Source organism: Halichoerus grypus, chromosome 13 (assembly GCF_964656455.1).
Source record: "Halichoerus grypus chromosome 13, mHalGry1.hap1.1, whole genome shotgun sequence".
Classification (NCBI taxonomy): domain Eukaryota; kingdom Metazoa; phylum Chordata; class Mammalia; order Carnivora; family Phocidae; genus Halichoerus; species Halichoerus grypus.
The window spans coordinates 35,124,477-35,140,337 of record NC_135724.1 but is presented as its reverse complement, the minus strand read 5'-3'; the positions used below and the strand labels follow the sequence as shown (position 1 = coordinate 35,140,337).

At 36.2% G+C, this 15,861-nt stretch overlaps 1 protein-coding gene across 7 annotated transcripts in view; it reads left to right on the top strand.

Annotated features, from left to right (window-relative positions):
- The window catches only part of KIAA1328 (KIAA1328 ortholog), a 355,771-nt gene that overhangs the window by 328,099 nt on the left and 11,811 nt on the right, over positions 1 to 15,861 (top strand). The window contains exon 11 of one of the 7 annotated variants that reach the window (XR_013443327.1): positions 7,546 to 7,647. The exons of the other annotated variants lie outside the window; for them this stretch is intronic. The gene's annotated coding sequence lies outside the window, so the exon portion shown is untranslated. The remainder of the gene's footprint in view (positions 1 to 7,545; positions 7,648 to 15,861) is intronic. 7 annotated transcript variants of the gene reach the window in all.

Below are 15,861 nucleotides of genomic sequence, written 5' to 3'. Positions count from 1 at the left end.
CGGGAAACCATTGAGGCTGCTGCAGTAATACAGATGAGAGATGATAAATGGAATAGAAACAATCAAAACCATAATATATTTAGGAAGTAGCACCAAAGGACCTTATAAGGAAGAGGGCAGTAAGGTGTCAAGGATGACTCAAGATTTTTGGCTTTGGGAATAGAGTGGATGAAAGAGCTTTTATTGAAATGAGAAAACTAGGAGAGGAGGGAGCAGATTTACCATGGGAGAAGGGATAGATATAGAACAAAGATGAAGACTTAAGTTTTAAGTTGAGATGCTTCAAGATATCCAAGTGAGGAAATCAAGTAGATGATTAGATTTTGGAGCTTGGACTAAAGATAATAAATTTGATAATTGACACAGAGAGGTTACAGAATACTGAGATCACCTCAAGAGAAAGAGAAGAGTATAAGGAAAAAAGCTAAAAAGAGAAAAGAATACTGACCTAAGCACTGAGGAGTGCCAATATTTTGAATTTGGATAGAAAAAAATTTAAAAACTAGAAATGATATTGAGGAGTGACCCAAAAAGCCAGAAGAAATTCAGAAGGTTATAAAGTCCCCCGTGAAACCAGAGGGAGAAGTGTTGATGGACAAGTTCAGTTCTGTAGAATGAGTCTGAGAGGTCAAAAATAATTGAAGTTATCTACTGGATTTGCCGAAAGTGCCAATATAGTGCCAAGAATAGTTTGAGGGACGTAGTCAGGTGAGTTTGAGTGATTGCAGACCAAATGAGAGATGAGGAAGTAGAGACAGAAAACATGCTACTGTTTCAAAAAGCTTGTTATAAAGACGAGCAAAAAGGGGATGTGGGTTAAGGGAGGATTTCTGTTTAATTTTGTACGATGGGAGTTCTTAAATACACACAAAAGTAGAGAGAATATAATGGACCCATGTGGTTTACTGAGTTTCGGAAACCTTCAATGTTCACTGTTCTTTCTGAATCTCAGACATCATGTCATTTTACCAGTGAATACTTTAGTATATATTTCTAACAGATAATGATTTTTTTAAAACATAACCACAATACCATTATACACCCAACAAAATAACAAATTTTTAATATCACCCAAAACTCTTCCCATGCTCAGTTTTCCTGGTTTGTTTCAAACATACATATTTATCATTGATTTTTTAAATCACTATTTAATTGAAGTCTACATACTCCATTTGGTTGATTGATCTCTTAAATCTTTTATCTATAACAGGTTTCTTTCTTTTGTAATGTCATTTATTTGTTGAAGTAACTAAGTCATTTGTCTTGTAGAATTTCACACATTCTGGGACACGGATGGTTATATCCTTATGATGTCATTTACTATTCTTCCATACTTTGTAATTCATGTGAATTGACAATTAGATCTAGAGGTTTGATTAGGCTAAAATGTAATTGTTCTGTAGTAAGAATACTTCATAGGTGATGCTGTGTACTTTCTACTGTAACAGATAAGGAAGAAAATAATTACTGGTTGTCCTACTTTCATGATTATAAAATGGATAAGTGGGTTTAGATGACGTCATCCTGATCCATCTATTATAAAAGTCCCTGTCGGGGCGCCTGGGTGGCTCAGTCATTAAGCATCTGCCTTCGGCTCAGGTCGTGATCCCAGCGTCCTGGGATCAAGTCGGGCTCCCTGCTCAGTGGGAGGCCTGCTTCTCCCTCTCCTACTCCCCCTGCTTGTGTTCCGTCTCTCGCTGTGTCTCTCTCTGTCAAATAAATAAATAAAATCTTTTAAAAAAAAATAAATAAATAAAGGTCCCTGTCAACCTTTCACTTAAGGTTTTAGCAGCCATTGATGATTGCTGACTAGATTAGGGGTTGCACAATGGTTAATTTTCTATTGTTACCTCTTCATTTATTAGTTTTGATTTTTCTGAAAAGAAGAACTTTCAGGATTTTTTTAAATATTGGAAGATACCAGAGCCTGTTTGAATGCTGATGATAGTGATTTGGTTAAGAGAGAAAAAATAATATTGAAGAGAGAGGAGATGATCAAACAATGAAGGTCCCCAGGAAGGTGACAGGGGATGGAATTCAGAGCAGATAAGGAACAATCAGCTTTTGTTAGGAGACATCCACTCCTTTCATTGTAACAGAGGGAAGAAAGACGTTGAATGCAGATGCAAGGAAGTTGGTAATTTGGCACTCGGAATAGTAATATAGTTCCCTGTGGCTTGTATTTTTTAATGAACTATACAGGAAGGTCACTGACAAGGAGGCTGGGGAAATTGGGGGAAGAAAGTAGAGGAGCAGAAGTTTTAATTCTGCTTTTATGTTTAATGAGAGCTTTAAAAAAATAACTCTATGAAAATTCCTGCAATACCAATGGCTTTGTTGGAGTGTCTAAAACTAAATTTTGTTTCTTAGAAATCTTATCTTTTCAAAGGGATTCCTCAAAGCTGTCTAATCTCTTTGATGGAAAGATAAATCAACAATTTATTCCACTTATTTTACTGTGTTTCTCTCTTTCTTCCTGAGATCTAAATTTGATTCTCAACAAAGAAGGATTCTCTTTCCAACTTGGCATATTAGGTAACCATGCCCTTTTTGCTCTGCTCTTCTTCTTTGGGAGGTGGGGGGTGGGGGCAGAGGGAGAGAGAGAGAATCTTAAGCAGACTCCATGCCCAGTGCAGAGCCAATGTGGGGCTCAATCTCACAACTCTGAGACCATGACCTAAGTCAGAATCAAGAGCCCAATGCTTAACTGGCTGAGCCACCCAGGCGCCCTGCTCTGTTCTTGAAGATTTTATTTATTTATTTATTTTAAAGATTTTATTTATTTATTTGACAGAGAAAGTGAGAGAGCACAAGCAGGGGGAGCAGCAGAGAGAGACGGAGAAGCAGGCTCCCCGCTGAGCAGGGAGCCCGACACAGGGCTTCATCCCAGAACCCTGGAATCATGACCTGAGCCGAAGGCAGACACTTAACTGACTGAGCCACCCAGGCGCCCCCTCTTCTTACCTTTCATTTGCATGTCTACTATGGAGATCTCTTAAGGAGACAATATAAATCAAACATGAAGGTAGAATTTGGTCTAAAATTTGTACTTCTCTGATGTGTAAGGACAGAAGAGGATTACTGGTACTTCAGATCTGAGGACTGTGTCTTATACAATTGATATCTCTGTTATCCTTCTTGTTAGTTAATCCTTGATGCAGATTTGATTCATATTGATATACATTTCTTTTAATTTGATTGTTCTAAAAGAAAAGCTAAAATACATGAGATGAAGTCTTGGAAAAGGATAAATAAAACTGTCCCTATTCACAGGCGGAATAATTGTCTACATAAAAGATCCCACGGACTCTGCAGAAGGTTCCTAAAACTTAATGAGTTTATAAGGGCTGCAGGATAAAAGGCAACACACAAAATTCAATACTACTTCTGAACACTAACAATGAACAGTTAGAGACTGAAATTCATAAAAGTGCCATTTACAGTAGCTCCAAATAACTGGAACAGTCTACCTTTAAGTAATATTAATGCATTTCCTGTGTGGTGTAAGACCCATACAACAGTATACTTCCACTCCCCCACTCCCTGCCTTGCTGCTATTGGTACCATACATTAAACTCATATTTATGTTATGCTCCACTTTGTGTCCATCCAGATTTCCATCTGCTATCAGTTTGAGACTTCTTTATATATTCTGGATAGAAGTCCTTCGTTAGACATGTGATTTTTTTTTTTTTAAAGATTTTATTTATTTATTTGAGAGAGAGAATGAGAGAGAGAGAGCACATGAGAGGGGGGAGGGTCAGAGGGAGAAGCAGACTCCCTGCTGAGCAGGGAGCCCGACGCGGGACTCGATCCTGGGACTCCAGGATTATGACCTGAGCCAAAGGCAGTCGCTTAACCAACTGAGCCACCCAGGCGCCCCTAGACATGTGATTTTGAAAATATTTTCTCCTAGTATAGAACTTGTCCTTTCATTCTCTTAAAGTGTCTTTCACAGATAAATGTTTTAAATTTTGATGAAGTCTAATTTATAAAATTTTTCCTGTATTCGTTGTGTTCCTGATGGCATATCTAAAAATTATTTGCCTAACTCCAGGGCACAGATGTTTTTTCCTATATTTTCTTCTAAAAGTTTTACAATTTATGTTTCATACTTAGTCTGTGATCCATTTAAAGTTCAATTTTTTTAAAGACTTAATTTTTTAGAGCAGTTTTAGGTTCACAGCAAAATTAAGAGGAAGATACAGAAATTTCTCATATACTCCCTACCCTCACACCTGCACAATCTTCCTTATTATCAACACACCCTGCCAGAGAGGTACATTTTATTACAGTTAATGAATGTACATCGACACATCATAATCAGCTAAAGTCCATAGTTTACATGGTATACTCATGATGTTGTACATTCTGTGAATTTTGACAAATTGATAATGACATGTATCCACCATTTATAGAATCATGCAGTATCATATAGTGTTTGCACTGCCGCCCTTCCCAGCTCCTGGCAACCAAAGATCTTTTATTGTCTCCATAGTTTTGCCTTTTCCAGAATGTCATATAGTTGGAATCATACAATATGAAGCCTTTCCAGATTGGCCTTTTTATCTTAGTAATATACATGTAAGGTTCTTCCATTTCTTTTTATGGCTTGATAGTTGTCTTTGGTTTTGGTTTTGGTTTTTTTTAGTGCTGAATAATATTCCATTGTCTTTATGTACCACAATTCATTTATCCATTCACCTACTAAAAGACATCACGGTTGCTTTCAAGTTTGGGCTATTATGAATAAAGCAGCTATAAGCATCCATGTGAAGGCTTTTGTATATACATGTTTTTAACTCTTGGGTAAATACCAAGGAGCACAATTACTGGATCATGTGGTAAGAATATGCTTGGTCTTGTAAGAAACTTCCAGACTGTTTTCCAAAGTGTCTGTACTGCTTTGCTTTCCCACCAGCAATGTATGAGAGTTCCTATGCTCCATATCTCACCAGCATTTAGTGTTGTCAGTGTTCCAGATTTTGGCCATTCTAATAAGTGTGTTGTATCTCATGGTTGTTTTAATTTGCATTTCCCTGATGACATAAGATGTGCAGCATCTTTTCATATGCTTACTTGCCATCTATATTTCTTCATTGATAAGGTGTATGTTAAGGTCTTTGGTCCATTTTTTAATTGGGTTGTTTGTTTTCTTATTACTGGGTTTTAACTGTTCTTTATATATTTTGGATAATAGTCCTTTATCAGATGTGACCTTTGCAAATATTTTCTCCCAGGCTGTGACTTGCCTTCTCATTCTCTTTACATTTTCTTTTGCAAAGTTGGAGTTTTTAATTTTTTAAAAAATGTTTTATGTAAATTCAATTTAGTTCATATATAGTATATCATTAGTTTCGGGGTAGAATTTAGTGCTTCATCAGTTGCATATAACACCTAGTGCTCATTACATCAAGTGCCCTCCTTAATGCCCATCACCCAGTTATCCCATCCCCCACCCACCTCCCCTCCAGCAACCCTCAGTTTGTTTCCTAGAGTTCAGTGTTTCTTATGGTTTGCCTCCCTCTCTGTTTTTATCTTATTTTCTTTTTTCTTCCCCTTCCCTGTGCTCATCTGTTTTGTTTCTTAAGTTCCACATATGAGTGAAGTCATATGGTGTTTGTCTTTCTCTGACTGACTTATTCACTTAGCATAATACCCTCTAGTTCCACCCACGTCATTGCAAATGGCAAGATTTCATTCTTTTTGATGGCTGAGTAATATTCCATTGTGTGTGTGGTATTAGTAAAATTATATGTATATACCACTTCTTTATCCATTTATCTATTGATGGACATCTGGGCTCTTTCCATATTTTGGCCATTGTGGACATTGTTGCTATAAACATTGGGGTGCATGTGACCCTTCGAATCACTATGTTTGTTCCTTTGGATAAATACCTAGTAGTGTAATTGCTGAACTTTAGTGCTGAATAATATTCCATTGTCTTTTTTTTTCTATTTTTAACTTTCTGAGGAACCTCCATACTGTTTTCCAGCATGGCTGTACCAGTTTGCATTCCCACCAATAGTGTAAAAGGGTTCCTGTTTCTCTACATCCTCACCAACGTCTGTTGTTTCCTGACTTGTTAATTTTAGCCACCCTGACAGGTATGAGGCAGTATCTCATGTGGTTTTGATTTGTATTTCCCTGATGCTGAGTGATGTTGAGCATTTTTTCATGTGTCTGATGGCCATTTGCATGTCTTCCTTGGAGAAATGTCTGTTCATATCTTCTGCCCATTTCTTGACTGGATTTTTTGTTTTTGGGGTGTTGAGTTTGATAAGTTCTTTATAGATTTTTAGATATTAACCTTATCTTTTATCTGATAAGACATTTGCAAATATCTTCTCCCTTTCTGTAGGTTGCCTTTTAGTTTTGTTGACTATTTCCTTTGCTTTGCAAAAGCTTTTTATCTTGATGAAGTCCCAGTAGCTCATTTTTGCTTTTGTTTCCCTTGCCTTTGGAGACATGTCAAGCAAGAAGGTGCTGCAAAGTTTTTAATTTTAATGAAGTCCATCATATCAATTATTCCTTTCATGGCTAGTGCCTCTCGTGTTGTACATAGTAATTACCATACCCAAGGTCTTTTCCTCTATCTTCTGGGATTTTCTAGTTTTGCATTTTACACTTAGATCTATGGTCCATTTTTAGTTAATTTGTGTGAAAGGTGAAAGGTCTGTGTCCAGATTTATTTTCTTACATATGAATGTTCATTTGTCCCAGGCTGTCTTTGAACATTTGTTGAAAAGGCTATCTTTGCTGCAGTGTATTGCCTTTGTTCTTTTGTCAAAATATCAGTTGATTATACGTATGTGGGTCTATTTCTGGGCTCTCTGTTGTATTCCATTGATCTGTTTGTCTGTTATTTTACCAATACCACACTGCCTTAATTACTGTAGCTTTATTAGTAAGTCTTGAAGTTTGGTAGTGTCAGTTCTCCAACTTTGTTCTTCAATACTGTGTTGGTTATTCTTCATCTTTTTTCTCTCCATATAAACTTTAGAATCAGTCTGTCAATATCCACAAAATAACATGCTGGGATTTTCATTGGGATTAATTACATTGAATCTATAGATCAAGCTGCAAAGAACTGACATCTTGACAATATTGAGTCTTCCTGTTTGTGAATGTGGAATATCTCTCCATTTATTTAGTTCTTTGATTTTGTTCATCAGAGTTTTCTAGTTTTCCTCATGTAGAACTTGTACATATTTTGTCAGATTTCTAACTAAGTATTTGATTTGGGGGGATGCTAGTGTAATTAGTATTCTATTTTTTATTTAAATTGTACTTGTCCGTTGCTGGTATATAGTGATTGACTTTTGTATATGAACCTTGTATCCTGTAACCTTGGCTATAATCACTTATTAGTTCCAGGAGTTTTTGTTGATTCTTTTGGATTCTCTACATAGACAATCATGTCATCGGTGAACAAAAACAGTTCTTTTTAATTTTATTTTATTATGTTAGTCACCATACACTACAAAAACAGTTTTATTTCCTTCTTCTCACCTTTTATTTTCTCTTTTTGTCTTATTACAGCAGCTAGTTTTTCCAGTATGATGTTGAAAAGAAGTGGCAAAAGGATATCCATGTCTCATACCTGAACTTAGTGGGAAAGCTGCAAGATTCTCAACTTATTAAGTATGATGCTAGCTTTGGGGTTTTTGTAGATAGTCTTTATCAAGTTGAGGAAGTTCCCATTACTTACTGAGCATGTTCATCATTAATGGGTTTTGGATCTGTCAACTACTTTTTCTATAGCTATTGATATGATCATGTGTTTTTCTTTTTCAGCCTGTGGATGTGATGGATTATGTTAATTGATTTTTCAAATGTTGAATTAACCTTGCATATCTGGGATAAATACCACTTGGTTGAAAATTTTTACATCCTTGTTTATGAAAGATACTGATCTGTAGTTGTCTTGTAGTGTCTTTGTCTAGTTTTGGTGTTAGGGTAATGCTTGGCTCATTGAATGTGTTAGGAAGAATTCCCTCTGCTTTCATCCTCTGAAAGAGAATTGGTATTAATTTCTTCCTAAAATGTCTGGTGGAATTTACCGGTGAACCCATCTGGGCCTGGAGCTTTCTGTTTTGGAAGGTTATTAATTATCAGTTCAATGTTTTTAATAGAGAATTCAGATTATCTATTTCTTCTTGTGCAATTTTTGGCACATTGTGCCTTTCAAGGAATTCATTCATTTCATCTGTGCCATCACATTTGTAGGCATAGAGTTGTTCATAGTATTCTTTGATTATCTTTTTAATGTTCATAAGCTCTATAGTGATATCTCCTCTTGTATTTCTAATATTAGTAATATCTGTCATCTCTTTTTTTTTCTTAGTTAGCCTGGCTAAAGGCTTATCAATTTTATCAATCTTTTTAAAGAACTGCTTTTGATTTCATTGATTCTCTATTGATTTCTTATTTTCAATTACATTGATTCCTGCTCTCCTTATTGCTTATTTTCTTCTGCTTCCTTCAGATTTAATTTGCTTTTCTTCTTCTAGTTTCATAAGGTAGACAGGTGATTGGTTTTAGATTTCTTTTTTTATAATATATACATTTACTGCTATAAATTTCCCTTTAAGTACTGCTTTTGCTGTATCTCACAAATTTGGTTATGTTTTCATTTTTATTCAGTTAAAAATATATTTTAGTTTATCTTGAGATTTATTCTCTGATTTACATTTTATTTAGAAGAATATTGTTTAACATCTCCATGTACTTTGGGATTTTTCAGTTATCTTTCCATTTTTGATTTCTACTTTAACTCCACTGTAATCTGAGAATAGACATTGTATGATTTTTATTCTTTTCAATTTTTTAAGGTGTGTTTTGTAGCCCAGAATATGGTCTGTCTTGGTGAATGTAAAGTTAATTTTTGTATAAGGTGTGAGGTTTATGCTGAAATAATTCTTCTAATTCTCCTCCTCCCTTCTCCTTCCTCCTCCTCCTCCTTCTTCTTCTTGTATATGGATGTCCAATTGTTGCAACATTATTTGTTGAAACGGTTATCTATCTCCACTGTATTAACTTCACATCTGTAAAAACTTCAGTTGATCATATTTGTGTTGGTGTATTTCTGGACTCTTATTTTTTCTATTGATCTATCTGTCTATCCTTTACTAATACCACATTGTCTTGATTAGTGTAGCTTTATAGTAAGTCTTAAAACCATGTTATAGGAGCCTTCCAACTTTGTTTTCTTCTTCATAATTGTAGTTCCTTTTCCTTCTCATATAAGAAACTGAGTCTTAGATGAAAAGGTAAAATTACAGAAAAATATAAATTATAATAATGTGAATAAGAGATTTTACTCTGTTAGCTGTGCCTTTTAATGTTATATTAAAATTTTTCTTGAGGGGCATGTGGGTGGTTCAGTCAGTTAAGTGTCTGACTTCATCTCTGGTCATGATCTCAGAGTACTGGGATTGGAGCCCTGCATTGGGCTCCCCACTCAGCAGGGAGTTTGCTTGTCCCTCTCCCCCTGCTCCTCCCTCCACTCATGTGCTCGCGCATACTCTAACTCTCTCTCTCTGTCTCTCTCTCTCTCTCAAATAAATAAAAAAAATATTAAAAAATTGTTCTTGATTGGAGGATCTTTCATATACTCATTGACTTTCTGGTAAATTCTTTAGCCTCCTTTCAAGACGAACTGACTTTGCATAGTATTCATTCTGTGGCTTATAAGCACTTCAGGAAGAAATATGTTAAATTAGAGTTAGCAAAGTCTTGTTGTGATAGCACCTCTGTTGAATGGAAAACAAGAGACAGAAAGGTAAGATTCTGAGTAGTACCCTCAATCCTATGTCTGCACATATCTGATTTTCTCTCCATCTATATCAGTAGTTCTCCTATGGGGTCTGCAGTTTCATAGGCAGGTTCAAGACCACCCTATTATTCTTACTAGCCTTTTTGTTGATGCTTGACAAGTGATTGTGAAGCACTTATAAAATATGCTGTATCTTCTGTAAGTGCTTAAGAAACCTGAATAGTAGCCTAGGTTTGCTTTAGCAATTAGAGAACTTTTGAGAAGAACTATTTTAGGATTCCTGAGAAGACCTATGTAAGGACTCCTGGACCAGTATGGTAATTGGTTATCCTTCTACTTTCTTTTTAAAACCATTCTTTCTTGAATTGGTACCATTCCTTTTCTCCCACCCAGGTAAGGATGATATATAGGGGGAAAAAAGAACCATTAAAAAGACTATAAACAAATATTCCCTATAAATACAGCTTTTTAAACCCTTAAATAATTGTAAGGAATCTAATTTAGTAGTATATGTAAAGAATAATACTACATAACTAAATAGAATATATTCTAGGACCTTGAATGTGGTTCTTATTTTGGAAACCAAAAACAGAATATTCCGTAGCAATATATCAAAGAAGAAAAAGTATGTTATTATCTCAATATATACTGAAAAATTACTTGGTAAAATTAATTTTTTATTCTTGATTTTAGTAAGCCAAAAGAGGAAATACTTAACATAATAAAGAATATCTGGATGGCAAATACTTAATAGTGAAATAATAGATAATTCCTTTTAGATCAGCCTGGGTGGCTCAGTTGGTTAAGAGTCTGCCTTTGGCTCAGGTCATGATCCCAGGGTCCTGGGATCGAGCCCCACATCGGGCTCCCTGCGCAGCAGGGGAGTCCGCTTCTCCTTCTCCCTCTCCCTCTGCCCCTGCTCGTGTGCTCTCTCGCGCTTGCTTGCTCACTCTCTCTCAAATAAATAAATAAAATCTTTAAAAAAAAATAAACCTATAGTTTTAGCATTTCCCTGGAAGTGTTAGCCAATACAATAATATAAGAAAAAATAATACAAATAATAGAAAACACATAAACCCTATCATTATTTATATTCAGTGTAATTGCTCACCCATAAAACCCATAAGAATCAATTGAAAAAATAATCTAAAGAAATTAAGAGAGTTCAATATTGTACAAAACTTAATTACTATAAATCTCTCTACCAGCACTAGCTATTTAAAAGATATAGTGGGGAAGGGGGATTCATTCATATGAGCAATGAAAAAATTAAGGAATTCCTCCTAATAATACACCTAAAAGAAAAATTTTTTCTTTTTTCTTTTTTTTTAAAGATTTTATTTATATATTTGAGAGAGAAAGAGAGAGCATGAGAGGGGAGAGACTCAGAGGGAGAAGCAGACTCCCCACCGAGCAGGGAGCCCAATGCGGGACTCGATCCTGGAACTCCTGGATCATGACCTGAGCCGAAGGCAGCCGCCCAACCAACTGAGCCACCCAGGCACGCCAAGAAAAATTTTTTTAAAAGTAAATTTTTGAATAAGTAAATAAACAAACAAACCTAAAAGAAATTTATGTAACCTTTCTGAAAATACATTTCCCAGCTAAGATAATTGAGATCTTATATTTATCTATTTCCTGAAACACCAATATGATGACAGAAAGTAAATGCTTTTAAAGGAATAAATTCACAAGAATAAGTACATCAGAAGACTCATCAATATACCAGAGATTTATGTACATTTTTGGAAAATGGAAAATGAATGGAGGATTAGTAACTTGCTAAATAGAACAGAGGAAGCTACCACATAGAAAGCACCAAGAAAGGTATTCACATAGAAAGAGATGGATGTCACAGAACTTTGGAAAATTTTGGGAATTAGAAGCAACATGAACAGTGGAAAGTAGTGATGTGGAGTAGAAGTAAAAATATTATGGAATGGACATGTGAAGTGAGAATTAAAAAACACAGTACCTCTGCCACAGTGCTATATATGGAGTATTAGTCCCAAGCAGAAGACTGGAGACTAACTCTATCTAGAAAATTCAAAAAAAAATAAAAAATAAAAGAAAATTCAACAAAGAAGAGACATTAAGGAATGTTATACTTTGGAAGGTGAGATGAGTCAGTTTGGGCTGAAAATAGGATAAATTCAGAGTCTACAAATGGAAAGGTTGGCTTCCTTCCCTGGCCCAGAAGTAGACCACATCTCCTTACCATGTAGAATATTGGAAGATTCTTCTCTGAAGAAGCTTAACAGTCTCAGAAAAAAGACCTCCACATACTGATATGAGTGGTACATCCAGCTTGGGAAACAATCTGGCAATTCCCTAAAAGGTTAAACATGCTTGTAATCCCACTCCTATGTATCTATCCAAGAGAAATGAACACATATGTCCATGCTGAAATTTGTATTGAGGCACTGTTCACACTAACCAAAGGGTGGAAACAAACTAATGTCTATTGTGTGATGCATGGATCAACAAAATGTGGTCTATCCAAACTGGAATATTATTTGGCAACAAAGAGATAAAATAATTATCTATTATTTCACTATTAAGTATTTGCCATCCAGATATTCTTTATTATGTTTCATGGTTGAACCTTGAAAACATTTGCTAAATGAAAAAGCCAGTCATAAAAGGCTATATATTGTATGGTTTTATTTATATGAAATGTCCAGGCAAATTTATGGAAATAGATAGTAGTTGTCTAGGGCTGGAAGGGTGGGTGAGACTAGGGAGTGACTGCTAATAGGAACAGGGTTTCTTTAGGGGGGAGAGAGTGACTGCTAAACGGAAGAGGGTTTCTTTAGGGGGCAATGAAAATGTTCTCAAATTAAATTATGATGATAGTTGCCTAATTCTTAATAAACTAGAAACCACTGAGCTGTATGCTTTAAATAGATGTAATTTCTGAGTGTATTTTTATTTCAATAAAACAGTTTGAAGTTTATAAAGAAGCAGTCAGCCACACTGAATGCTGCAGAGACATTATGTAAAATAAGTGCTACAAAAAATCCATTTGATTTAACAACATGGAGGTCATTGGTGACTTTGTGATTTCAATTTTAGTGGTGTGGTAGAAGATGAAAGCCAGATTGTAATAAATTGAGAAATGGTTTGGTTATGAAAGGGGAGGTCTTCTTAAGTGCTCTTGATTAACCAGAAAGCAGGAAAAGATTGAATGTTCCAGAGTGGATAGTCAATACAAAAATGTCCCTAAGAAACATAAATGGAGTGGTTAGTCTTGTCTGAAAGAAGGATCACTTCCTTCAGTGTGAAAGGAGGAAATGATGAGTACTGAAAGACTTGTAAACTTGATAGAGTAAAGACAATTTCTCTTTAATGACCTCTGTTTTCTCTAAAATGGGAAGCAAGGCCATCTGTTTAGGAAAGTAGTGAGAAGGGGAAACGAGGAGAACAAAATAGCTGATTAGAGAAATACAGTAGCTTTGTCAGAAAATGTGTAGCACCCACTTAAGTTTAGTGACAATGAATTTATATTGGATCTGCTCTTTGTTTGCTTGTTTCTTTGAACATTCTTTTATTTACACTAAGTTGCCAAGCTATAACTCACAGAAAAAGCAGACGTTTAGATTCATGCAGCGTTGTGCTTTTGCTAGATTTAGGGGAAAGGACAGAAAGACAGTAGACACATTTTTAAGAGCATTGTTAAATGAGTGATTGGAATGCCAGACCATGAAATTCAAGATGAATAAGGGATGAAGAGCTGGGAAGAAAGTATGCTATTTATGGTCCCACCAGGACAGAGATTTTATATTTGTTCACCACTTTATTCTTAGTTCTTAGAACAATGACTGTTTGAATTAATAGTCTGATGAGACAAATGGGCAGAAAGAGTGGAAATAGTTGAAAAAGCAAGCTTGAAGGTAGCATGTGGGCATCAGGAAGTAGTAGAATGTTTGAATTACTGAATTCAAAAAAGATGCCATTTTAATTGATGACAGGTTCCAGGATATGAAGAGAAGGGCTTGCTGAGAAAATCTTTGACCTGAGATGCCAAGGAACTAAGAAGTCAGAGTGCTGGTCCAGTGTCATTCATGTGATGTTAACATTAGCAAGGATGATGGTAAAAGTTAAATTGAAGGGGAAGACTGAATCAAGTGTTAACATCTTCAGTGATTGAGAGTGAGTGGGTAAATAGATGATATAGATGAAGAGAGGTTGAGAGTGGTAGAGCAGATGACAGGATACTCAGAGCGATAAGAATTTAATGTGGTACTGGGGGAATAGTGATCAAAAAGCAATAATAGAAGCAGAGATGATTCCAATACTACCTTTGGCCATGAAATACATAAGGTATGTTGAGTATAAACAATGCGCACTGAGAATAATGTAGGAAAGCATTGACCTCAGCAAAGAGCCAGGTTTCAGGAAAAATAGGAGATGAAGGAAGTACTCTAAGAAGAATACAAAATATAGCCAAGTATGTCACGAAGCAGAAACTCCAGAAGTGTTGGAGGGCATGGGAAGGGATGGGAATAAAGAAGGAGGAAGTACAGAATATAACAGAGATAGCAGTATTTTGCTAACCTGTGATGGATTGTAGTGGAGAATACTCTTTGGGCATTGACCAGTTGAGAGAAGGAATAAGAGACATAGTTGATTTCATCTCAAAAAACCTTTGGACCTAACCTAAGTGCTCTTCATTAAAAATAATGTTGTAAAAAATTGATAAGGAAAAAATAGTTCCAATATATCAAATGAAAAAGGAGTTTGTAAAAACCATATGTGTGGTATCCTTTTTTTGTAAAATGAGAACAAGACTATGTGGATGGGTAATACTTTTCAGAATGTTTGAAATATATTGTGATTTTTTTATTTTGGTAGAGCCACCATTTGAAGATTTATTTTATTTATTTATTTTAGAGAGAGAAAGAGTGGGGAGAGGGGCAGAAGGAGAGAATCTCAAGCAGACTCCCCACCAAGCGTGGACCCTGACGTGGGGCTCTATCCCAGGACCCTGAGATCATGACCTGAGGTGAAACAAAGAGCCAGCCACTTAACCAACTGAGCCACCCAGGTGCCCCACATTGTGATTTCTTAAAAGACTAGCTGTCCAAAAATTTTTAAAAGCTGCTTATGGAGGAAGGTACTAAAATCTAAGCCATTGGACCATTCATTTTTTTCAACAAATATTTAGCACCTACCTTGTGTCAGATACCATTCTTGGCACTGGAGATAGTTATCAGTTATCAAAATAATGACCCCACCCTCATGGAGCTCATTACTGTTGAAAGAGATAGGCAATAAATAATGTATTTTAGGTAGTATTGAGTGATATAAAGAAAATAAAACACCATAATGAGATAAAATGACTGTGGTATGATGGCTATTTCAGATAGAGCATTTAGGGAAGGCCTCTTTGAGGAGGTGACATTAATGAATAGAGAGATCAAACAAGGTGTGACAGCAGAGCATCCTAAGCAGAGGATACAGCACGTGTTCAGGCCCAGAGGTAGCTGCGTTGATGGAGAGGAGCAGGATTTAAAGGGGGGGAAAATGAGTTCTGTTTAGGATAGTCAGAAATGCCTATTACGCATCCAAGTGGAGAAATCAGGCAGCAGTTGGGGATGTGAGTCTGGAACTTGGGAGCAAGCGTCACATTGGAGCTATATGTTTAGGACATATTGATATTATTAAAAGTCATGTGAACGAATGGAATCACCTAAGATATGAAAGCTGAGGATTGAGCCCTGGGACATGCCATCATTTAAAAGGCGAGAGAAGAGAAGGGTCATCAGGAGAGATCTGAAATCACAGAAGATGATAAAAGGGAATGTGAGGGGAAAGCTCCAGAGGCCGTGTCCTCCTCTGGGTTTTGTCTCAGTGTCTTGCTAGGTCAGAGGCAACCAAAACGAGCGAGGGCTCTAGGAGGACAGAATTAATGTCAGCACAGCCAAGTCCAGATTGCTTCCTGGATGGGACTGGCAGAATAAAGCAAATAAGCCTTCTGCTTATCACCTCTCCATAAGGAAGCTTATAAGTCAGCTTGTGTGCCCGGGGAACTCGGAAGTCCTGGCTCTGTGAGGTACAGACTCAAGAAAGGCCAACAC